The sequence below is a fragment of the Bos indicus genome, chromosome 2 (assembly GCF_029378745.1).
Source record: "Bos indicus isolate NIAB-ARS_2022 breed Sahiwal x Tharparkar chromosome 2, NIAB-ARS_B.indTharparkar_mat_pri_1.0, whole genome shotgun sequence".
NCBI lineage: Eukaryota > Metazoa > Chordata > Mammalia > Artiodactyla > Bovidae > Bos > Bos indicus.
In genome coordinates this window covers 49898173-49923506 of record NC_091761.1, presented here as the reverse complement: position 1 = coordinate 49923506, position 25334 = coordinate 49898173, and the positions used below count along the sequence as shown (strand labels likewise).

Here is a 25334-nt window from a genome sequence, read left to right as displayed (position 1 = left end):
ACCCAGGGACGGAATCCACATCCCCTGCGTCTCCTGCATTGCCAGGCAGATGGTTTACCACTTGAGCCACCTGGGAAGCTCAAACAAATTGTGGTATATCCAGATAATATAATACTGCTACAAAAAGAACAAAGTACTGATTACAGAATAACATGAATAAATCTTAAAATCATTATGCTTTAATCTGGAAAAAATACATATTGTATGTTTCCTTTCCAGATAAAATTCTAGAAAATACAAACAAATCTATAGTGAAAGAAAGCAGATCAGTAGCTATCCCCCATCTGGAAATGGGAATGGAAGGCAGGATGGATTACAAAAAGCCTCAAGAAAAGTTTGGCGGTGGTGGTGGTGGGGGGTGATAGAAGTCTCTGTTATTGTTGTGATGGTGTTATGGTTAAATACCTATACCCATAATTAATTTAATTAGTTGAAGTTATACTAAGAGCAATAAAAACCAAGACATCAAACTGTGTATGTGCGAGTGCTTTTGTTTTTCAAGAAAAAAGAAGTGTTTTGGCCTAAAGCAGCAGTTGTCAATCTTTTTGGTCTCTGGACCAAAATTATTAAAATTCTCTAAGGATGCCAAATAGCTTTTGTTTATGGGAATTATAATTTTCAATATTTAACTAATTGGATGTTAAAATGGAAAATTAACATTTGTATTTATTGAATTATGATAACAATGATTAACACATTGTCTGTTAACATAAAACATCGTGATACTATTTTGAAAATACTTTTGAACTTTCAGACCCAAGCGAGAACCACTGTCCTCAAATAAAAAGTCAGTTAGTTTTACACTATAAAAAAGACTAATGAAAGAGAAAGCCTGGGAAGCAAATTTTATTTGCAGTGGAATATAATACCTAAGTCTGTAAAGTGAGGAAAGGTGTTAAATAAAAGTCTGTCAAATTTCACTTAATCTCATTAGAATTACTTTCTAGGTTTACTGACTAATGCCTTTGACTACTTTGTGAAATATTATTTTTTTTTTTTTACCTGCTTCACCTGATTTCCTCAGCAGAGATTTCATGTTTTACCAAACACTTTTCTTATGCTTTATGTTGAATTAATTATGCTTTGATATTAAAGAAAAAAGAAAAAAAATTTTTTCTTACATATGAAAGACCTAGGGTTCTTTATAATTACATTACCTTCCACGTGTATTGTTAAATGCTTTCTTCTCACTGTGCTTAAATAGGCATCTTTAGGCACGGATGATCCTTTCTTAATAAGTGTCAAATTCTTTCTTCTGATAAATATTTTGAGTTTGTCTTCTCAATATCAAATTTCAAATATGTTAAAGGAATAAAAGGAAAGTCTCAGCATAACTTTATTTTTTTTTTTTTGAGGGTATCACAATATAGATAACTTTTATTATAAAGCTTTTTTATTATAAAGCTTAAAATTACATATTAGATAATTTTTTTTCTAATTTTATTTTATTTTTAAACGTTACATAATTGTATTAGTTTTGCCAAATATCAAAATGAATCCGCCACAGGTATACATGTGTTCCCCATCCCGAACCCTCCTCCCTCCTCCCTCCCCCCTCCCCATACCATCCCTCTGGGCCGTCCCAGTGCACCAGCCCCAAGCATCCAGCATCGTGCATCGAACCTGGACTGGCAACTCGTTTCCTACATGATATTTTACATGTTTCATTGCCATTCTCCCAAATCTTCCCACCCTCTCCATAACTTTAATATGTAAAACTAACTTTGAAATTTCCCAGAGAAATGCTAGATAGAATTAGATTTCTTTACTATGCTAGTATTGTAAATTATTATATGGGAAAATCTGTCCAATTAGGAGAAACAAGATCTTCCTTTGTTAAATGTGTGTAGATAAATTAATGCACGTATTTCAGAATTTGTATGCCACCATAGGAATTCCCTGGAGATGTATCAATGCTATTGCTGACTATACTATGTTTTACCTGCAGAAACACTCATCAAAATTCTTCTAAATTATTCTCTACCTCGAAAGAGAAATGTGATCTTTTCCATATTGATATTTTGGGTTATATTATTAAATAAATCACAGCCATTAAATCTATCATTTAAAATGAGATTTTATTTTAATTTAGAGTTTACCTAAACTTTAATTTAGAGTTTACCAGAGGGCTTTAATATAATCTTCAAACAAGGACAGTCTCAAAGCCTGTGGGAAATTACTGTTCCAGGTACTTTGAACTTTTGATACTTTAAACTCTCAAATACAAGCTTCTGAACTCACATCAGCTATAAAACTTCCATACTGTACCAGTGGACTGAGACAGACTTGCAGAACTCATTTTAGTCCAAAAGCCAAAGGGCTTTATGAAAACAGCCTCTTAACCAAAGATCCAATAAGTGAAGACTCAATTAGATAGGACTGAATGAGCTGATGAGGGACATTTGATTATGATTATTTGTCTGAATGTGGTTGATATGGTTTCATTGTCATATTTATCTGGATTTAAAAAGCTGTATTTTCTCTTTCTACTTAACTTGAATGCATAATTATGTTTTTAAAAACTACAATAAAATATTTAAAAATCATGTCTGATTCTAATTCCTAGAAACTCTTACTAAATCTTCTTACTTTTTATTACTTTGGCAAATAGTTATTTATTGGGGATCAATAAGAATCTGTCTTCCATTTATCATGATTTATCATGACACAATTTGGGGAATCAATTGCATAACCAAGACCTTATCTGGAGTATTGTATTTGACAATTTAGTTCAGTTCAGTTGCTCAGTCATGTCTGATTCTTGTGACCCCATGGACTGCAGCACGCCAGGCTTCCCTGTCCATCACCAACTCCCAGAGCTTACTCAAACTCATGTCCATCGAGTTGGTGATGCCATCCAACCATCTCATCCTCTGTCATCCCCTTCTCCTCCAACCTTCAATCTTTCCCAGCATCAGGGTCTTTTCAAATGAGTCAGCTCTTCACATCAGGCGGCCAAAGTATTGGAGTTTCAGCTTCAGCATCAGTCCTTCCAATGAATATTCAGGACTGATTTCATTTAGGGTGGACTGATTGGATCTCCTTGCAGTCCAAGGGACTTTAATTATGTTGATTAACTCAAGTAGGATAGGTACTTTTTAAGAAAAAAAAAATCGTTTATGTCTGGAGTCAATGTCAAATAAGACGTTAGGAAAATTGGCCTGGTACCTGGCTTCCCAGGTCCCAGCCTTACAGGAATTAAGAAAGTCATGTAGGACATGAAAATTAGTAAATTTGCTGACATAGCAAAGGAAGGCAGTCATCAAAATTTACATGTATGGCTAGAGAAATCTGGTGGAGTTTCTTAGACTTAGTATTATTCCCTTGGGAGAGTAAATTATACAGGCTTTCAAAAATCTGATCTAAGATCCCTTATGAAAACTTTCAAAGAGAATTTACTTTATGACTTCAGTAATCTCAATTATCTGAATGTTATTACTAGGAGAAGTAAGCTTTGAGATTTTATGATCATGATGGAGGAGTTGATTGAGGAAAATGGTGAGACTTGGAAAGAGGCATAAAAGATCACTGGAAGTCATGACCAGAGCACCACTCTAGATTATCTACACTTTTCATTATATTTGAGCCATTTCACAGTTTAATAAGTTGTAGAACACATATTATAATGCAAATGGTTCTTGTCCATAGAAATACAAACATATTTCATCCAGTAGAATACAACTGATTGTTGCCCTGTGGATACTGATCACCTTTACCTAATTTTATAAACTCATCTCAGCATTCTTCATTGCCTGCCTCTCTCCATAAATACACATGTGCAAACAGCTAAACACACAACACTCACAACACAACACACACTCACACACACACATGTAGAGGTAAGTATGGGTTTCCCAGGTAGCACTAGTGGTAAAGAAACTGCCTACCAATGCAGGAGACTTAAGAGAGGCATGTTCCATATCTGGGTTACAGTCCACTATGTTGTGCTGAGCTGAGTTACTCAGTCATGTCTGACTCTTTGTGACCCCATGGACTGCAGCCTGCCAGGCTCCTCTGTCCATAGGGATTCTCCAGGCAAGAATACTGGAGTGGGTTGCCGTGCCCTCCTCCAGGAATCTTCTCTACCCAGGGATCGAACCCAGGTCTCCCACATTGCAGGCGGATTCTTTACCATCTGAGCCACCAAGGGAAGCCCAAGAATACTAGAGTGTGTAGCCTATCCCTTCTCCAAGGGAACTTCCCCACTCAGGAAGCAAACCAGGGTGTCCTGCATTGCACTTGGATTCTTTATCAGCTGAGCTACCAAGGAAGCCTCGGCTACAGTTCATGGAGTCTCAGAGAGTAGGAGAAGACTGAGACAACTAGAACATGCAGCACGTAGGTGTGTATATATACATGTGTGTTTGGCGTGTTCTTTGAAATCTCTTTTGAACTAGTTACAATATCTTACTAATGTCTCCATTAGTTAATTAATTAACTAAAATCTTGGGTATTTAACCATTAAAAACATCTATAACAAGAACTTTAGAGTCTATTTATCCAGATGAGAATAGGAAGCAGAAGAAAATGAGATATATTCCAGAAGATAAAATAACATGTGTAAAATCCCTGTAGTAGGAGAGAGCAACACCTATTCAAGAAACTGGAAGAAGGGTAGGTGTATGAGACAGACAGTAAAAGATAAGGCTGGATGGAGTAGGTAGGATCCTAGCCTGTTGGAAACTGAAGCCCATATTTAAGACCCATGTCTATTTTTATCTCAAAAGAAACAAGGTAAATCCATTAAAGTGATATGAGATCAACAAAGAAAGGGAGAGAATGAGTAGGAAAAATGTGTGAAGATGATCAAATAACAATGTACAACATGGTGACTATAGTTATTAATACTGCTAAGAAAGTAGATCTTAAAATTTCTCATCACAGGGAAAAGTTGTAACTCTGTAGGGTGTTGGATACGAATGTTAACTGGTCTTACTGTGCTTATCATTTTACTATATATACAAATAGCAAATCATATTGCATACCTGAAACCAATACAGTGCTGTATGTCAATTACATTTCAATAAAAAACTTTGAAAACTATTGACATTAATTTCTCCAGTTTTGATATTCATATATTTAAATTAGCTTTATAATATAATACACTAAGTGAGGAATATTCTATAATTTAAAATATATATGGAATATACATTTAATTTACTTTTAGATGTGCATTTGAGTCATTGATAGAGTAGGAAGGAAAAGGAAGAAAAGAGAGATGGAAACATTTGGTAAATTACCAATAACAGGCAGCATTTAGCGGGGATTTTTTTTTTTTTTTTTAGAAAAAGGATTGAGGTAGAGTTACAGGCTATTGCCATCAGCCAGCAGAAAAAAAAAATTGAGGTTCAGCAGAAAGATGTGGATTGTCTCATTATTTTCTAAGGATCATGTGTGTGGATTGGGGGTATGGTGTTGACATTAGTGGGACTTTCAGTCAGTCAAAGAGATATAAAACAGGCTCCAGTTTCATGTAATTGAAGGAAGTGGGGCTGGGAAAGTTGTGTTTCTAAGTCATGACCACAGCATTACCCATCCCAAAGGACCTTGAAATAGAGCTGCAGCTGCCAGCTTCACTCACCTCCAGCACCAACACTTTGAATCATTTCTGAAAATAAATATTCAAGAACTCACAAATGTATTTGTTTAGAAAGGTAAATTTTAAACAAGATTTCACCTCCTAGATACAGAAAATACTCTCATTCCAATTTCTAGTATCTCTATGCAAGAGACTACCTTGGCATTTATAGTGTTCCCTAGTAGAGATTAGGGCTGAAAATATTACATTTATTCAGCTGGGAGGATGGCAATGAAAGTAAGAGATAATATTTAAACTGACTTGCTTCATGTTTTGAGTATTTTTAAAAATTGTCTTTTAAAGAGTTTTGCAATACCCTTTTTATGAAAAACATATTATCATAGCCATATATTGCTTAATACTTAGAAAAGGCAAAGGTGTAACCGAGAAGGACCTTAAGGGGGTCTTCCCAGGACAGGCCTTCCCCACATTCTCTGCTTTAGCTCCTCTCTGAAGTACCCAGATTATAGTATGTGATGCAAATTTCTTGAGTTGTTTTGCAGCCTTGAACTCCTGCCCCCACTGGAAGATGTTAATGACTTGATGACCCTGAATACATAGCCCCAGTCTTCCTGGAGCCTAAGGACTGAGAATGCTAACCCCTGTGACACCTCACTGCAACCTCACCACCAGCCAATCAGAGAATTGTGCACAAGCTGATCATAGACCCTGTGACCCACCTCCCCTCACCTGACTTCTAAAAGTGCCACGCAGGGGAAATCTGTTCAGGCTCTGGTTCAGGAAGATTCTACATGCGGCGAAACAACAAAGCCTGTCAGCCACAGCTACTAATTCTGTGCTCCAGAGTTCAGGAGCTGCAACGACTGAAGCCCACACGCCCTAGAGCCCTTGCCGGGCAACGTGAGAAACTACCACGATGGGAAGCCTGCACCCCGCACCTAGAGAAAGCTCCTGCATAGCAACAAAGACCCAGTGCAGCCAAAAAAAAAAAAAAAGGACTTTGGTGAAACCCTTTGGGGAGTTCATGACTTTTTAGGGCAAGAGTCACCCATTTCCTTGCATGGCCTGCAATTAACTTTCTCTGCTCCAAACGTCAGTATTTCAGTTTGTTTAGTCTCTCTGTGCATCTGGCACATGAACTTGCCTTAACAAAAATAACTTTATAATTGAGAAATCTAGCATCACCTGAAATCATTCAGTCTCCCTGATAATGGGACAAACATATTTCTCTCCATGGTTGAAGGACTGAGAAGTACACAATATCTAAGAATGCATTATCCAACCAAAACCCAAAATTCCTATTTGTAACTAGAATCTAATCATGAGGAAACACTCAGATAATCCGAATTGAGAGAAAGTGGGCTTAGAGACTTAAAAAATCAGCGTTATTAATTTGGAAATGAAATTATTATTTATACACTCTGTGCTCAGTCATGTCTCTTTGTGACCCTAGGGACTGTAGCCTGCCAAGGTCCTCTGTCTGTGGAATTTTCCAGGCAAGCTTCCTGGAGTGGGCTGCCATTTACTCCTCCAGGGGATCTTCCCAAACTAGGGATCGAACCCATGTCTATTGCATTGGCAGGTGGATTCTTTACCACTAGTGCCATATAGCAATCCCATTGGAAAATGCTGGGAATCAATAAATGCTGTGTATGATCCTTGATTGCTTTTTGGAATAAAAACAAAGTAAAAAACTGAAAATACAAAGAAACAATTAAAAAAAGTTACAAAGGATATTATTATTGTGATGGGGAAAATTAAATATGGGATCCATTTTAGATAATAAGATCAATTTTAAATTTCTAGAGTATTTTAATGTGTGAGTATGTAGAAGAATATTCTTATTCTGGGAGATGGATGCATCCTAAGGTATTTTAGTTATAACACAATAGAGTTAAAGGAATATGGATATGAGCAAATGTTAAGAATTGAAGAATTTTGGTGAAGAGTTTGCACAGTTTATTGTACCATTCTTTCAACTTTCCTGTAGGTTTGAAACTTCTCAAATACTAACTTGGGAAAATAATTTAAAAATAAAAACCCATTGTATTTTTAGTGCATGGTGGTTGTGGTTTAGTCACTAAGTTGCATCGTGTCCAACACTTATGACCCCATGGACTGTAGCCCGCCAAGCTTCTCTGTCCATGGGATATTCCAGGCAAGAATACTGGAGTGGGTAGTCATTTCTTTCTCCAAGGGATCTTCACAACTCAGGGATTGAACCCAGGTCTCCTGCATTGCAAGTGATTTTTTTTTTTTTTTTAAACCACCTGAGCTAGGAGGGAAGTCATTTTAGTGCATAGATGTTCTCAAATAGAAATCAGTGTTAGGTGATTTTATTTGGTTTTGCATGCTAAGTCGCTTCAGTCAACCTCTTTGTGACCCAATGGGCTGTAGCAACACCAGGCTCCTCTGTCCATGGGATTCTCTAGGAAAGAATACTGGAGTGGGTTGCCATGCTCTCCTTCTAGGAATCTTCCCGATCCAGGAACCGAACCCGTACCTTTTAAGTCTCCTGCATTGTCAGGTGGGTTCTTTACCACTAGCACCACCTGGGAAGCTCTACGTGGTTTTAGGTACATTGTTTAATCTAAAATCTTATCCGAAAGTTAGATATTCTTTTCTTTACAGATGAAGAAAAAAAAAAAAAAAAAAAACCTCAAAGGAAGCACAAGTTATTCAGTAAAAAGGCTGCTCTTTGACAATTATCCTTACGACTACTTCTTCAACCTCTCCCAAGATCCAACTTAGAGAAGTTTTTATTCAAGAATTGCAGTTCTGAAAACTACTGATATTCTCAAAGAAAAATAATTTGATTTCAGTTCTAAATCTTCTAATTCCTGATCCATCATTTTTATTATTTTAAAAAAGTATTCTTTAAGACATTTTTACATAAGCAATAAATATCTTTCTCTTAGCATCTGCCTCAGTTCCTCCTAAAATTTCTAACAATCTGTTTCCTAGTATATGAGTCTATGTATATACTCACTCATATGAGTGAGTATACTCATACTAAAATAATATTTTTCCTCAATATCATTTTTCTTAAACTCTACTTCATATATCCTAGTGAGTTTCTCTACTAAAATATCAAATAACTCTCTTTTCAGTTTAAACTTCTCAGTGGCCTACCTAATTGATTTCTCAAATGCAGCTAACAGCCATGTAACCTCTGGTGTCCACCCTGCAGTTATTATTGTGTTATCTATATAGGCCTTCCCTAGGGGGCTGCTCCACCGCTGCTAACATTAGACCCCACCATTCTCTTTCCCAAAGATTTGCTGCACAGACTCACGGGCACTGCAGAAATCCGCACTGTGCAGCCCGCTGGCAGCATGACTTGTAGCTGCTGTATCTTACCACTTTGTAAATACTATTATAAAGTTAATGTATGTATGATCATCAGGTTTTTTTGTTCGTTTGTTTTTCTGGTTTTTTTTTTTTAATATTTTCAGCATATCACTAGCATTTGCGTCTGTTTCTTCCTTTTTTTTATTCTTTTGAACTTATTTTGAGAGCAGTTTCTGAAATACAAAGCAGATAGAACAGAAATAATTTTCTAAGTGTCCTTTTCCCCTCTTTTTCTTTTTTTGGTAGAGATTCAGCTTGAACATAATTTTAGATTTCAAGGAGATCTGCACTCATCTGAAGGCTGGGTCAAATGGGCTCTTTATAGTCAGTTTGGATGGACTGTTTGAATCATGGGTATAGGGACATGGAGGGAAAGAGAGTGGAACTGGTGCAAAAAACAAGATGACTGTGTTCACCAAGAGTGCTTCATAGAGAAATAATATGGCCTCATCCCTGTCTCCACTGGCCTATCTCCTGTTCACTCAGGCCTGACTCTTCAGGAAAGAGTAGAATAAATGAATAAATCTCATTACTCTGTCACTCTCATGGACTCTGAGAGCACTGTCTCACCACTGGTGGAAGTCTTATGGCTAAAGCAAGTATGGCAATTGCAGATGGCTGAGGTACAGATGCCTGCAGCAGCTAGGCTGGCAATGGCAGTGATCTCTCTAGGACCAACACTACAGAAAATGTGAGTTATTGGCAAAGGTACCCAAGATTCTGGCCTTAGGCAACAGCAGCTTTCACTTGGCTTCTGCGAGTTTAAGCAGTACACTGGAAACCTAGGCAGACACTGGTGTGATCCCTTTAGTTAATAGGAAGCAGCATCATAATGAGCCACCAGAGGAAAATAGGAGAAGATTTATATTCCACAATTAGGAGCTAGTTCCTAATATGATGTCCCTGTGGAAATCCCAATAATCAGTTTAGAGACAGTTAGAACTTCTAGGGTTCCTACACATGAGTGGAACTTGGGGAAGGTCAGACAGAGAAATACGATGGTTGGCTCTCTCATTCTACAAGTAGAGTACTGCTAGGTATAAATGTTAAGGTTTCCTTTACCAGAAAAGAAAAATATATGTATTTTCATGGGTGCCTGACACCACACTATCTTAGGTTGTAATGTCTTTTGACCAATAATTGGAATCACATCTTTCCTGTGGAGAAATTCTTAGAAATACTACAAAATAGAAAGCAATCAGCAGTCATCTGCTATCTTAAAGATTTGAGAGTAAGTCAGAAGAAAATATTGAACTCAGTAGGAGTGATGAAATTTATTATGAAATGATTAATTTAGTTTTAGATACACCAATTATACTATTACCATGGTATTTATTAACATAGCACAGTGATTAGGCAATTGAGGTAGAGGCCAAGGAAGTGCTACTGGAAAGGAAGGAAAGATCCCTTTCCAGTATCTACAGCTGGGAGAAGAGATATTGTTACTGAAATAATAATTTTATAATTCTGTATGCTTCCCTGGTGGCTCAGATGGTAAGAATCTGTCTGCAATTAAGGAGAACTAGGTTCAGGCCCTGGGTCAGGAAGATCCCCTGGAGAAGGGAATGGCACCCCACTCAGGTATTTTTGCCTGGAGAATTCCATGGACAGAGGAGCCTGGCAGGCTACAGTCCATGGAGTAGCAAAGAGTTGGACACGACTGAATGACTAACACTTTCACTTTCATGACACAAATTATTCTTAGCTATGTATTTACTCTTTGCTAGTTTTCTCTCAACTTTCTTTCTTAAGTTCCATATCTTTCAATTTTTTTTTAAATTAGTTTGATGGAATACCAGTTTTAGAATTTCTTTCAGGCGCAGCTTTAGGCAGAGAAATTTTCTGAATCTTCACTTTTCTGGAAAATGCTTTGCCATGTCATTTTAATGCCAGTTTGACTATATATAAGATCCTAAGTTTGAGAGAAAATAATTTTCTCTCAAGACTTTGAAGATATTGACATTAAGAATGATTTTCTGACTCTCCTTTATTTATTCAGATTTAATCTCACTTATGCATATTTCCCACATAAGAAAATAGGAGATACAGTGGACTCTTTCTTTGAGAGAGAGAGAGAGAGAGAGAGAGATAAATATATATAAACTTTCTGTAACTTCCTTGGCCCTCCTCCACCATCCCTTTACTTTGAATGGTAGATACTAACAGAAAAACCATATCAAAATTCTCAGAAATGTTAAAGAAACTTGGAAGCTATGTCAAAACAGAATGGCATTGAAACATGTATAATATCATATATGAAAAAAAAAAAGTTCTGGAAATGAAAGTGAAAATCGCTCAGTCATGTCCAACTCTTTGTGACCCCACAGTCTATACAATCCATGGAATTCTCCAGGCCAGAATACTGGAGTGGGTAACCTTTCCCTTCTCCAGGGTATCCTCCAAATCCAGGGATCAAACCCAAGTCTCCCTCCTTGCAGGCAGATTCTTTACCAGCTGGGCCACAAGGGAAGCCCAAGAATACTGGAGTGGGTAGCCTTAAAAAAAAAAAAAAAAAAAAAAAATGACTGTTAAAGCTATAAAAAGCACTGTCTTATTGGGATGAGGGATTGGGAAGAACAGAGCCAAATGTTAAATCATAGGACAATCCCACAGGTGGAAATAAAAGAGCTTTTCTTTTGTACATGTGATAGCTCATGGTCTTTTTCTCCTCTATTCTATGGACATAGTGACACTCACATTTGCCTGATCAGGTAAAGAATCATCTGTAATAAGTGATGCACTGTGTTTGTTTCTCCAGCAACTCATTTTCTCTATAGAAGCTTTCAATCTCAACTTTAATGATTTATTTATGGTACAAAAGTTTATTTTACTATGATACTCTAGAAGCTTTACACATGTAAGTAATATAATGATTCATGTTTTATTTTTTTTATTTTTATTTTTTTGATTCATGTTTTAAATATTTTTCTCAAACCATTTATTAGAGGTATCTGTCACTTAGAACTATATGCAGAAAGCAACTTTTGAATTTAAATATTATCAAATATCTATATTTGTTCATTTTTAAAATTTATATTGTTTTTGCTATAATACATGTTGAGTATAGAAACAGTTAAAAAAAAATCTAAACAAGAGGAAAATACCAATCTCTGGTATTCTATTATCCAGAAATAGGTGCTACAGTATTTTGGTTTGTATAATTTCCATTATTTCTCTAAACCTAATGTAGTAAGTTTTGAAGACAGGATGCTTATTTCATGGCAGTGTGTTTTAAAACTGCATTTGAAATCATGTTTTCCTTTATGTTCTGTTCACTTCCCTAAATCTAATTTTAGTTTTGGGTAAATGAGTTTTATAGTATAGTATTATATAAGAAAAGGGATTTTTTATCTCATCTACTCTGAATCCAATTTACATCAGGAAACTCTACCCTATATACCATTTCCATAGGGTAGAGGAGGAAAAGGTTCATCCGCTATTAACACATGGACAAGGAACACTTCTTTTTCAGATGCTTCTCTGCTTATATGCCCTGGATGTGGCAGTTACTAAGTTTCTCTGTGTCCTTGCTTCTTATAGCATGCCCCTAAAATGGAACCCCAATAGCACGGAAATCACTTGCTGCTACTGCTAAGTCCCTTCAGTTGTGTCCGACTCTGTGAGACCCCATAGACGGCAGCCCACCAGGCTCCCCCGTCCCTGGGATTCTCCAGGCAAGAACACTGGAGTGGGTTGCCAATTCTTTCTCCAATGCACGAAAGTGAAAGGTGAAAGTGAAGTCCCTCAGTCGTATCCGACTCTTATCGACCCCATGGACTGCAGCCTAACAGGCTCCTCCATCCATGGGATTTTCCAAGCAAGAGTACTGGAGTAGGGTGCCATTGCCTTCTCCAGGAAATCACTTGAGGTCTTGTTAAAACTGCAGAAGTGAAGTGACGACAGTAAAGTGAAGTTGCTCAGTTAAATCTGACTCTCTGTGACCCCATGGACTGTAGTTTGCCAGGCTCCTCCATATATAGGATTTCCCAGGCAAGAGTATTGGAGTGGATTGCCATTTCCTTCTCCAGAGGATCTCCTGGATCACCTGGATCTCCCACACTGCAGGCAGACTCTTTAACATCTAGGCTGCCAGGGAGCTAGATGCTTCACTGCTTATATGTCTTGGATGTGGCAGTGATTAAGTTTCTCTATGTCCTTGCTTCTTACAGCATGGTCCAAGGATGGAACCCCAATAGCACAGGAATCACTTGAGGTCTTGTTAAAACTGAAGAATCTGGGCTTAAATATTATAGAGAGACATAACCAGAACTTTCTATTTAACAGTAACTCAAGGTGATCTTTGGAGAAGGCAATGGCACCCCACTCCAGTACTCTTGCCTGGAAAATCCCATGGACGGAGGAGCCTGGTAGGCTGCAGTCCATGGGGTCGCTAAGAGTCAGACATGATTGAGCAACTTCACTTTGACTTTTCACTTTCATGTATTGGAGAAGGAAATGGCAACCCACTCCAGTGTTCTTGCCTGGAGAATCCCAGGGACGGGGGTACCTGGTGGGCTGCACAGAGTCGGAAATGACTGAAGCGACTTAGCAGCAGCAGCAGCAGCAAGGTGATTTTTAAACTGGAGTTCTGAGAAGCTGTTTTTCAGCCATAGCTTCCATCAGGCCTTTCTTTCTGGAGGCTCTAGCTTTCCCTAAGCTCTGAAAACACCAGTCCTCCCTTGCCTCTTCACCTCAGGGATAGCAATGGTTTCTCATTCTCATTACTCCCTTCCTGTTCCCATTCTTTGTGAATTTCTTTAACTTCACTTATACCACTGTAAATATCTCCTTCAATAAAGTCTCCTTTTAAATTTTGGTTTTCTCTGGGTATACGCCCAGAAGTGAGATTGATGGGTCATATGATAATTCAATTTTCACTTTTTAAGGAACCTCTGTAAAAGCACTATTTACAGTGGAAGCAACCTAAATGTCCATCAAATGAATGGATAAAGGATATGTGTGTGTGTGTGTGTGTGTGTGTGTGTGTGTGTGTGTGTACAGTCACTGCCTTCTACAAGTGCCAGGGCCCAGCAGGCAGCGCTGAGGCTGGCAGGGCCCCAGGAGAGGGAGGGGAGGAGAAGCCGTCAAGCAGCGGCTGAGACCACCGCTGAGCCTCCCTTCCCCTCTGTGGCCAGGCGCCATGTAGGGAGGGGTGGGGAGAGGCGTCAGGGCTGGGGTCTTCTTTTCAAGGAGCTGGACAGTAATAAGCATGATCACGTGGACATCCGCAAGTTGCTCCAGGGACTGGCCTGCCTGGGCTGGGGCCACCAGGACCACGGCGGCCAACAGGGCATCTCCCCTGAGGGTGACGCTGACCCAGATGATGGCCTTGACCTAGAGGAGTTTATCCTCTACCTGCAGGAGCAGGGACAACGCCTTCTACTTCTGTTCCAGTCTGGACCACAATCAGGATGGCCATTTCAACGTCTCTGAGATCCAGCAGAGTTTCCCAGCCCTGAGCATTTCCATCTAGCTGGAGCAGAGAAAATCCTGCACAGCATAGACACGAGATAGCACCATGCCCATTGACTGGCAGGAGTGGCGTGACCAGTTCCTGTTGCATTCACTGGAGAATGTAGAAGACGTGCTGTATTTCTGGAAGCATTCCATGGTCCTGGATATTGGCGAGTGCCTGACCATCCCGGATGAGTTATTGGAGCAGGAGAAGCTGACTGGGGAGTGGTGGAAGCAGCTGGTGGCGGACGCAGTGGCAGGTGCCATGCCCTGCAGAGGCACAGCCCCTCTGGACCATCTCAAGGTCTTCATGCAGATCCACACCTCCAAGAGCAACCGGCCGAACATCCTGGGGGGCCTCCGGAAGGAGCATGATCCAAGAGAGGGGCGTGCGCTCCCTGTGGCGTGGCAATGGATTAACGTGCTCAAGATTGCACCTGAGTCAGACATCAAATTCATGGCCTATGAGCAGATCAAGTGAGCCATCCAGGGGCAACAGCAGACACTGCACGTGCAAGAGCACCTTGTGGCCGGCTCCCTGGCTGGCGCCACATCCCAAACCATCATCTACCCCATGGAGGTGCTGAAGACGCGGCCGGCAAAAGAGGCTGCTGGACTGTGAGTGGCCGGTTCTGGAGTGAGAGGGGCCCCTCGCCTTCTACAATAGCTTACCTGCCCAACAGGTTCTGGGCATCATCCCCTATGTGGGCATCAACCTGGCCATCTAAGAGGAGACCTGCATTCAATCCCTGAATCAGGAAGATCCCTTGGAGAAGGAAATGGCAACCCACTCCAGTATTCTCTCCTGGAGAATTCCATGGACAAAGGAGCCTGTCAGGCTACAGTTCATGACGTCGCAAAAGGCTGTGACACAACCGAACAACTGACACACACACACACATATGCACACAACAGAGTATCACTCAACCATTAAAGAATGAAACTGGGTCATTTGTAAACGTGGATAGACCTAGAGAGTGTCATATAAAATAAAATATGTCAGAAAGAGAAAAACAAATATTGTATATTAATGCATATGTGCAGATTCTAGAAAAAATTGTACCAATGAACCTGTTTGTGAGGTAGAAATAGAGACATGGATGTAGAGAACATGGACACTAAGTGGGGAAAGGATGTTTGGGATAATTTGGGAAATTGGGATTGACATATATACATTAATACGTATAAAAAAGATATAACTTGAGAGCCTGTTCTATAGCACAAGGAACTCTCCTTAGTACTCTGTAGTGACCTAAATGGAATGAAATCCAAAACAGTGGTGATATATGACACATATAACTGATTAACTTTGTTGTACAGCAGAAACTAACACAACATTATAAAGCAAAGAAACCCCAATAAAAAAAAGTCTCTTTAAAACCCCAGAAGTGGGTGCTTTTTGTTTCCTTCCAGGAACCTGGCTGATCACCTCCAAATAACTGGTCTTGGTAGTTGGGAGTTTCTCTCATTCTTTCTGAGGTTTTAAAATTCTGAATGCATAGAACTTCACTTTGTAGATTCTGTCACACTTAGTCTCACACACTTGACTGAGTTTTTTTGAAGTCTAATGTGGCTTGGTTGGTTTCTCTCTAGCTTTTGTTACTTCCAAGTCAGCATGGAATTACTCTTTGTGGACTGAAATTCTATATAGTTTAGACATTCCCCTTCAGGAGGCCTTTCTGGTGGATAAGTTAAAATTTACCATGCATATTTTTTGTTTTGATAAGATATCCTACTTGATTCTCGTAATAAACTCACATTGTAAATACTGTTAAAGATGAGAAAATTGACAAAGGGATTACATAACTTTTCTAAGATCACACAACTGGTATCTGGCATAGCTTTCTGATTTCAGAGGCCATTCTCTCGACAGCATTATTCTCTGCTTATTTTTCTGCTGACTACTTCCAGAAAAATTTGCTATGATGAAGTCTGCTAATATTTGAGCAAAGATACTATTGTTCATCTTTGAAAATATACTAGATTTCTAATCATTCTAATAGTTTGAGCTATTAAACCCTATTCACAAACCTCACATTCACAGCCAGGCATTCATTCTGCTGGAGGTCTATTCTCTCTTCAGTGGATGTACACTCCGCTCAGGACAACAAAGGCAATTCTAGATAGCCAAAAATGTGACTATAGATCAAACCAAATTTGTCCCCAGAAACTATGTCCTTGGCATGTCCTCAGGATATGAGAGGATTCTGGAATCTGAAGGTAACCTCATAACTCATTCAATTATCCTTGCCTTTCCATCTATTTGCCTGAAGTCTTCTGTTAGAGGACCACCTCTTCTGGATGCTCACAAGGTCATTGCATTTTTATAATTCTGACAGTCTGACAATCTCATGTTTACTAAGGTAGGACTAGGTTAAAGACTTTTAGGTGATCGGAAGATTATTATTTATTCCTCTGTCTGTGGAATTTTCCAGGCAAGAATACTGAAGCCAACTGCCATTTCCTTCTCCAGGGGATCTTCTTGACCCAGGGATTGAATCAGAGTCTCTTGTGCCTCCTGCACTATTTACAATAGTCTTAGGGTCTGAGAACAGCCAGAAGCAGTACTAGATTGCATGAGCCTGTTGTTATTATCATGTTTAACCATAAACACCAATAAAAGGGGGTTTAATTAATTAACACCAAAGATATCACCCTTTCACATGTTCATGGGATTCATTATTCATTGAAAGGACTGATGCTAAAGTTGAAGCTCCAATACTTTGGCCACCTGATGAGAAGAGCCAACTTGTTGAAACAGACTCTGAAGCTGGGAAAGATTGAGGGTAGGAGGAGAAGGGAGTGACAGAGAATGAGATGGTTGGAAGGCATCACCAACTCAATGGATATGAGTTTGAAAAAGCTCTGGGAGATAGTGAAGGACAGGGAAGCCTGGGATGCTGCAATTCATGAGGTCACAAAGAGTTGGACATGACTGAGAGATTTAACAACAACAACAAAAAATATCACCTAAGGAGACATCTTGATTGATGCAGTTAAAGCAGAACACTTTGTACTTTTTCACTGCTACTGCTAAGTCACTTCAGTTGTGTCTGACTCTGTGCAACCCCATAGATGGCAGCCCACCAGGCTCCCCCATCCCTGGGATTCTCCAGGCAAGAACACTGGAGTGGGTTGCCATTTCCTTCTCCAATGCATGAAAGTGAAAAGTGAAAGTGAAGTCACTCAGTCGTGTCCGACTGTTCGTGACCCCATGGACTGCAGCCCATCAGGCTCCTCTGTCCATGGGATTTTCCAGGCAAGAGTACTGGAGTGGGGTGCCATTGCCTTCTCCAAGTACTTTTTCACATTTTGATATAAAATGTTTGAATTTCTTTTGGGTGCCAGAAACTATGCAAAGTGCTTTCATATGGATTTTCATATTTAGAACTAATCACAACTTGTGAAGTAGATATTATTTTACAAATGTGAGAATTGAGGTTTTCTATTTTATAGGTCCAGTATATAATTATTATTTTTTAAGTAGATAAGTTAAGATTTTTAGTTGGAGTTTGAATATCAAATTCTCAAAATGCTCAGGTATTGCTTTCTTCTCCAAAGCTCTAGATGTGTTTCCAATGAGCAGCCATGTTTAAAAACAACTGGATTTTGTGATGGACTTTTACTTTTATCTAGTTTGTTTCACTTTTTCTATTTCATATTCATTTCACTTAGTTTATGTTTTCCAATTTCTCCATCTTTTTTTTGTTGTTGTTGTTGTTGTTCTTTCTCAAGCCTTTATGAAGCATAGCAAAAAAGCTTTTGTGTGTGTGTATATATATACATATATATATATAGCATGTATAATATATGTTAGAAAATTTATAAATTTTTCCTAGCTAAAATATTTATGACATTTTGATCTCACTTGTTTGACTTAGTGTGAATAGACAGCTAGATTTCTAATTTATATTTACTGAAAACTTTGATATACTTCCATGTATTTTGGCATCTAATACTACTGCTGAAAGTCTAGAAAATTTATTTTCTTAGTGATTTAAAGAAATTTGAATGAAGCTTGAAACTTCTAATACAATTCTGAGAATATAAGGAAATACTATGTTGTAAAAAAAAAAAAAAAGGAAATTTATAAGCGATACAGATTAACCAAAGAACAGATTTTACACAAATTTCACACAATTTTATGTGAGGAAATTGAGGTTTTCTAATGCAAAACTGGTATTGTGGTGTTGGAAAAGACTCTTCAGAATCCCTTGGACTGCAAGGAGATCAAACCAGTCAATCAATCCTAAAGGAAATCAATCCTGAATATTCATTGGAAGGACTGATGTTGAAGTTAAACGTCCAATACTTTGGCCACCTGATGCGAAAAACTGACTGGAAAAGAACCTGATGCTGGGAAACATTGAAGGCAGGAGGACAAGGGTTGAGATGAGATGGTTGGATGACATCACCAACTCAATGGACATGAGTTCGAGCAAGCTCCAGGACTTGATGATTGACAGGGAAGCCTGGTGTGCTGCAGTCCATGGGGTCACAAAGAGTCGGACACAACTGAGCAACTGAACTGACTGAATGCAAAAGTATAGGGCCTATCTTACAGAAAAAGAATTTAAAAGTTAGTGCAATGATATAGACAAACAGGAACTCCAGTATACTTCTACTAACTGTAAATGTGCAGCCAAAAGAACTGTTTACTAATATTCAGGGAAGTTGACCATGCCCTTACCCTAGTGGGCTTCCCTTGTGGCTCAGCTGGTAAAGAATCTGCTTGCAATGTGGGAGACCTGGGTTTGATCCCTGGGTTGGGAAGATCCCCTGGAGAAGGGAAAGGCTACCCACTCCAGTATTCCGGCCTGGAGAATTCATGGACTGTATCGTCCATGAGGTGGTAAAGACTCGGACACAACTGAGTGACTTTCACTTAACCTAGTATCTGAAAAGTCCACTACTATTCTGAGAAACTCCTCAACATCCACCCATGAACGGAAATGTTCATTGCATTCTCTGCTATAATCATGGTTAAATGAAAATGATTTCAAGGCTCAACAAAAGAAACATACAATATGTTGTGCTTACATTCAGATGCTATAGTTACTTTATGATACCATTTGTTCCGAGTCTGACACTTCAAAAACTTTAACATATATTGCTTGTATCTAATTATGTATGAATATATGTTGTTGTTCAGTCACTAAGTCGTGTCCGACTTGTTGTGACTCCATGGACTTCAGCAGACCATGGCTTCCTTTCCTTCACTATATATGTAAAATATTAATTAAAGTATTGAATATGGGGTGGTGTTTTCCTCTGAGGGGAAAGGAAGAAGAAACATATAATGACTATACAACTGGATTTCACCCTCATTATTAGAGTTGGGTGCTGATTTCTCATATGTTCTTTTAAGTTAGTTTATATTCTCTGATTTTATTATAAAAGAAAAGTAGTACAAAGTGTCAAAAGTGGGAAAGTATATAATAATGGGATACTACTAAAAAATATATCATGCACATATGCAAACAAACACAGATAAAGTGGGGAAATCTGAAAACCTGTGAACTGTACAATATCTATCTCCTGGTTACAGTGTGTTACTATGAATTTGTAAGATGCTACCATTGAGGGAAACTAGGTAAATATTTGGGCTTCCTTGGTGGCTTGAACTGTAAAGAATTTGCCTGCCCTGGGTTCAGGATCTTCTTATTTAGTCTCTTACAAATGCATGTGAATTATATCAATAACTATTTCAATTTAAAATAAAAATAATTAAAAATTAAAAATATGATGCTTCTCAAGTATGCCTAAAATAAAATTGGCTTTCATTAAAATTCAAAGAATTTTAAAACTTTATAAGGATGAAGAAAATCTGCCACAACTGTCAATCACAAAATTGTTTGATTTAATTTCCAAGTTGATTTTTTTTCTAATACTGAGTAGCACCTTGGCCCATGTATATAGTGTGTGCTAGGCTTGCCTATAAAAAACAAAATGGTAAAATGTATAGAAAAATCACAGAAAAATAATTTTTTCTGTCTTCTGGGAATTACAAATGTGAACTTGAACATTCCTTATTAAATAAATGAAAAGGAACACATATTAGCTCTCATTCTACATCAGGTCAGATCAGTCACTCAGTCGTGTCCAACTCTTTGCGACCCCATAAATCGCAGCATGCCAGGCCTCCCTGTCCATCACCAACTCCCGGAGTTCCCTGAGACTCATGTCCATCGAGTCAGTGATGCCATCCAGCCATCTCATCCTCTGTTGTCCCTTCTCCTCTTGCCCCCAATCCCTCCCAGCATCAGAGTCTTTTCCAATGAGTCAACTCTTCGCATGAGGTGGCCAAAGTACTGGAGTTTCAGCTTTAGCATCATTCCTTCCAAAGAAATCCCAGGGCTGATCTCCTTTAGAATGGACTGGTTGGATCTCCTTGTAGTCCAAGGGACTCGCAAGAGTCTTCTCCAACACCACAAAAGCATCAATTCTTCAGCGCTCAGTCTTCTTCATAGTCCAACTCTCACATCCATACATGACCACAGGAAAAACCATAGCCTTGACTAGATGAACCTTTGTTGGCAAAGTAATGTCCCTGCTTTTCAATATGCTATCTAGGTTGGTCATAACTTTCCTTCCAAGGAGTAAGCGTCTTTTAATTTCATGGCTGCAGTCACCATCTGCAGTGATTTTGGAGCCCAGAAAAATAAAGTCTGACACTGTTTCCACTGTTTCCCCATCTATTTCCCATGAAGTGATGGGGCCGGATGCGATGATCTTCGTTTTCTGAATGTTGAAATACCACTTTGTCAATAATATTATGATTTACAATGAGTTTGCACCAAATAACTTTAATAGAAAAACTGAAAACCGAACAGACTATTTCAAGCCTGGTCATGTGCCAAGTCCTAATACTCTTTGGAGCCTGTGGAAAAGCAGAATCCCAGTAGGCTCAAAATTTCTGAATTGAAATCCCTTACGATTGGGAAGAAAAATCTACATTTACATGAAATTTTAATATACAATTTCTGTGCAATAAAACTTCAGAACTACTAGTTTTAACATTTGCATATTCTTGCTGGTTGTTACCTTTTACAGAATTAATCAACTGTGTCTGCACGTCATATATGGGTTGCACTTTTAAACTATAAAGTCCATTCCCTTTTAATCTGATAGGTTATTTTGAATCTAACTGGGCATGAGTAAGTACTTGTGTGTAGCCAAGTGAGATCATCAATGCTACTATGTAGATCCTAGGTGAGCTTAAGAACAATTAAAGGGACAACAGAATTAGCAGAAAGAAAAAAACAGTCCACTGCATTGTTTCCCATTTTGTGAAAAAGCACCTTTCATTTGCATTACTAAAAGCAATTTGTGCATGTAAAAATATATTTGGTGTTATATATGAGAGTAGAGAAACTCATAATTTTGTTCCTAGCAATGTCTGGTTGCTGGTAAGGCTCAATGAGCACTTTTTTTTTTTTTCCCCCACTAAATGAATGGGATCCCTGAAGCACAACATACCATGTAGACAAAACCTGGGAGATATTTTCTGAAGTACTTTTTAACTAGGCTTTAGAATAATTAGGCTTTCCTACAGGCAACCACACTGATCATCTGAAGTAGGTGTCTAATTTCAGTGTCTTTACACATCCTCAACCTATCTTGAGCTCACCTGATTTTAACCCACATCCAGCGCTGTCTTGCTGGGCTAATGGAGAGTCAGGTGGGACACACCAGGGGGTAGTTAAATATGCTTGTTCTTGATGCCTCTCTCATTGTTCAATTACCTGATTCTTGGAAGTTACAGCTCACGGAATCTTGGACCTGGGCACACCAGGGCACTTGATCAAACACAGATTCTTAGACCCAGAAGTCACATTTCAGCTGTAGCTCAGAATGAAGATCTGCCAAGCTCCTGGGATGATTTAGCACAGAAGATTTTAAATAGCTTCAGGAAATGCAAAACTTTCTGTCAATTTGAATGGTTCCTGTCACTTTTTTAGAACACCTGGCACTCTTATATTTAAATTACAATTCCAATTTTAATTTGAAGGAAACTAACAATAAGCCCCTTTCTGCTTCTATAGTACTTTAGGTCTGGCTTTCCTTTAATTTTCTGAGAAGGCAGATTTGGGAAATGAAATTAGCAATGCAAGGTGAACCTAGTGTGAATTTTACTGAAGATTATGCAAATACAGGAAATTATAATTCTATCAGGATGTCATTACATGTGTCTACTTAGACACACATTTTCTGCTATGTTTAAGTTAAACAAAACACTAAATGACTATGTAGTATGACATCTCATTAATATGTTTCCATTCACATCTGTGCCTTTAGTATAAAAAAAACTGCTTCAGTGATAAGAGATTAGGTCCTTTAATTAGAAACAAATGATAAATCACGGTTAACCCCATGTGATGCTTTCTAAAACTTCCATCAAATATTCCTCTTAAAACATTATTAAACACAAGTTCCCCAGATCTACTTCCTAGAAAGTGCCATTTAACAAAACCCAGGCAGGATGTTAATACTGGGGCCGAATTACAGGTTGCCAAAGCATTTCCTGTGAGGGGATTGACAGGGGATCATTTTGTTATGGGGCCACCTCCAGTGTGTTGTGACAACCACTCATTACACCTCTGCGCACAGCACTCAGCTGTAGGTTCTACAAGATGCAAATAGCTCCAAATGGGTTCAATTTAGAGCGAGTGGATAATGTATCATTCACTTCACTAAGGTAGAAGCTTTTAATTTTCCAAGAACAAGGAAGAGAAGAACACTGCAGTTGCTGGAAATAAAGATTTAGTTAACCAACTATGCCTGAGAAATGGAGTCACAATAGCAATATCTGTTACATTATAAATAAAAACAGTTTACCTGCATTGTTTCCCCTTGGCCTAAACCAAAACACCAAGTGGTCAAGTGAGCATCACCTCTCAATATATATAATTATCCACTTAAGAGCTCCATGTCAAAAACTAGTAACCCCTAAGTCATGGTAGGTTTTTTGCTTACAAAAGGAACTGCTTACAAAGCTACTATGGCTAATTATAATAATATTCAAAAAGTGTTTAAAATGCATTTTGATATGGAAAAAAGTACCATAGTAAGCTTTTCACAGTTAGACTTTAATATTTTAGTGTGCTAGCTTTTCTACCCCTCTGTGATTTTACTCCCACTGTTCTATTACTGATTTCAGTAAGTGTTGCTAACAATGGAATGCTGCAAACTCCCTACTACCAGCTATTTACACAAGAGAGTTATGCTAATATGGATTGGAAAAGTCAATAAGCCCATTTAAGATTCCTGTGTTTAACAAAGCCACAGGAGAAGCCAGGGACCTACAAAACAGGCTCATGTGAAAAGATGGCTGTTTTCTGCTATGAGTACATTAATGAACAGAACTCTCTCTGCTCTAAATCATCAGCATCTCTCTGGTCATGATTACTAAAATCCTCTGAATGTTAATGTTCTTTTGTTTTAAGCTAAAAATTAATTATCCACTAGAAATCAACTGAGGTGTGCCTATACTTGATCTATGTGAAAGTGATAATGAATTTATCTAAAAATTTTTGAACTGAAAACAATTTCTTTAACCTATTCAGGATGTAGAACACTTATAAAAGTAATGATTCTTAAAGTTGTTTTTCTCTTCTTGAAAATTAAGCTTTAAAGATTACTTTTCCAGTAGAAAAAGCATGTACATTATGTATATTTGCAAACAGACATATAGAACCATTACAGTTACTGTTTATAAGTTGAAGACCTTTAATGTACTTTGTAAAAATTATATATATATATATATATATGCTTATAGACATATAGACATATGTGTCCATCTCAGAGAGAGAAGTCCATTTTGGATTTGATCCCAGGAATCACTGGTAGGAGACAGTAAAGGTGGCATACGGAAGAGAAGGCAGTCATTAAAGTTGGAATGATCAAGCAAGTTGTTTACTTCTGCTGAGGAAATCTGGGGGTCTGTATAATATGCACCATAGAGTCACACATCAATGTGGCAAAGGAACCTAGCATTTATAGACTTATTTCCATCAGTCATTGGCTGAGTGCTGTTCCTAGGGTATGTATAATAATTCTCTAACACTTAGGTGGTTTAATTAAAATAAAACTCAAGGAACAGGTGATGCTGGGTTTATATTACTATCTCTTCCTTTATAGTAACTTATTTCCTCCCTTTGGGCTGCTACAACAAAATACTATAGACTGAGTGGCTTAGGAACAACAGAAATTCATTACTCAGAGTTCTGGAGGCTGGAAAGTCCAAGATCAAGGCACCGACAGCTGAGGGCCTGATACTGGTCCATAGGTAGCTGACTACTTGCTGTGACCTCACATGGTGGAAGGAGCAAGGGAGCTCTCTGGGGCATCATCTAAAGGTTTCTCCTAGGAGCTTCACCCCCCTGACCTAATCATCTCTAAGCCCCATCTCCTAATACCAACAGCTTGATGATTGGGATTTCAACAGAGGAATTTTGAGGTGTCACAAACATTCAGTCTATAGTATCAGTGGAAGGCAAAATTCTTAGTTGGTCATGCTGCTTTTTGGACCGAGATTATAGTTCCTAGTCACCCCTGACCAAGTTTCATTTAATGAGATATAATCAGAAGTGTTTGTGCAACTTCTAAGCACTGATCTTAACAGTGAAAAAAAATTCTCTTTTTTCAATTTGGTCTCCTTCCTACTGCCTGGAATATAGACCTAAAGGCTAGAGTTCTAGCAGTCATTTTGGACAATGAGGGTAAAGTTTTGTGTTAATGAGAACTGAGTTCTAAAAAATTTGTCTCCAGACTTTACATGTGAAAGAAATACAATTATATCCTGTTTAGAAATATTATCTTTGGATTTTCTGTTACATGCAGCTGAACCTAATTTCAACCATTACAGTTACTAAACCTATAATATACTTTGTCCAAATTTCATGAAATATATATATTTAATGTAAATAGCAATAATAATGAAACATATTAAGAAATAGAACGCATTGGATAGGAATGCTCATTATAAAAA

The 25334-nt window shown here is 38.3% G+C and overlaps 1 pseudogene; it reads left to right on the top strand.

The window, feature by feature from the left end:
- The window catches only part of LOC109575363 (mitochondrial adenyl nucleotide antiporter SLC25A23 pseudogene), a 172121-nt pseudogene extending 157049 nt beyond the window's left edge, over positions 1-15072 (top strand).
- The last annotated feature ends 10262 nt before the right edge of the window (positions 15073-25334 follow it).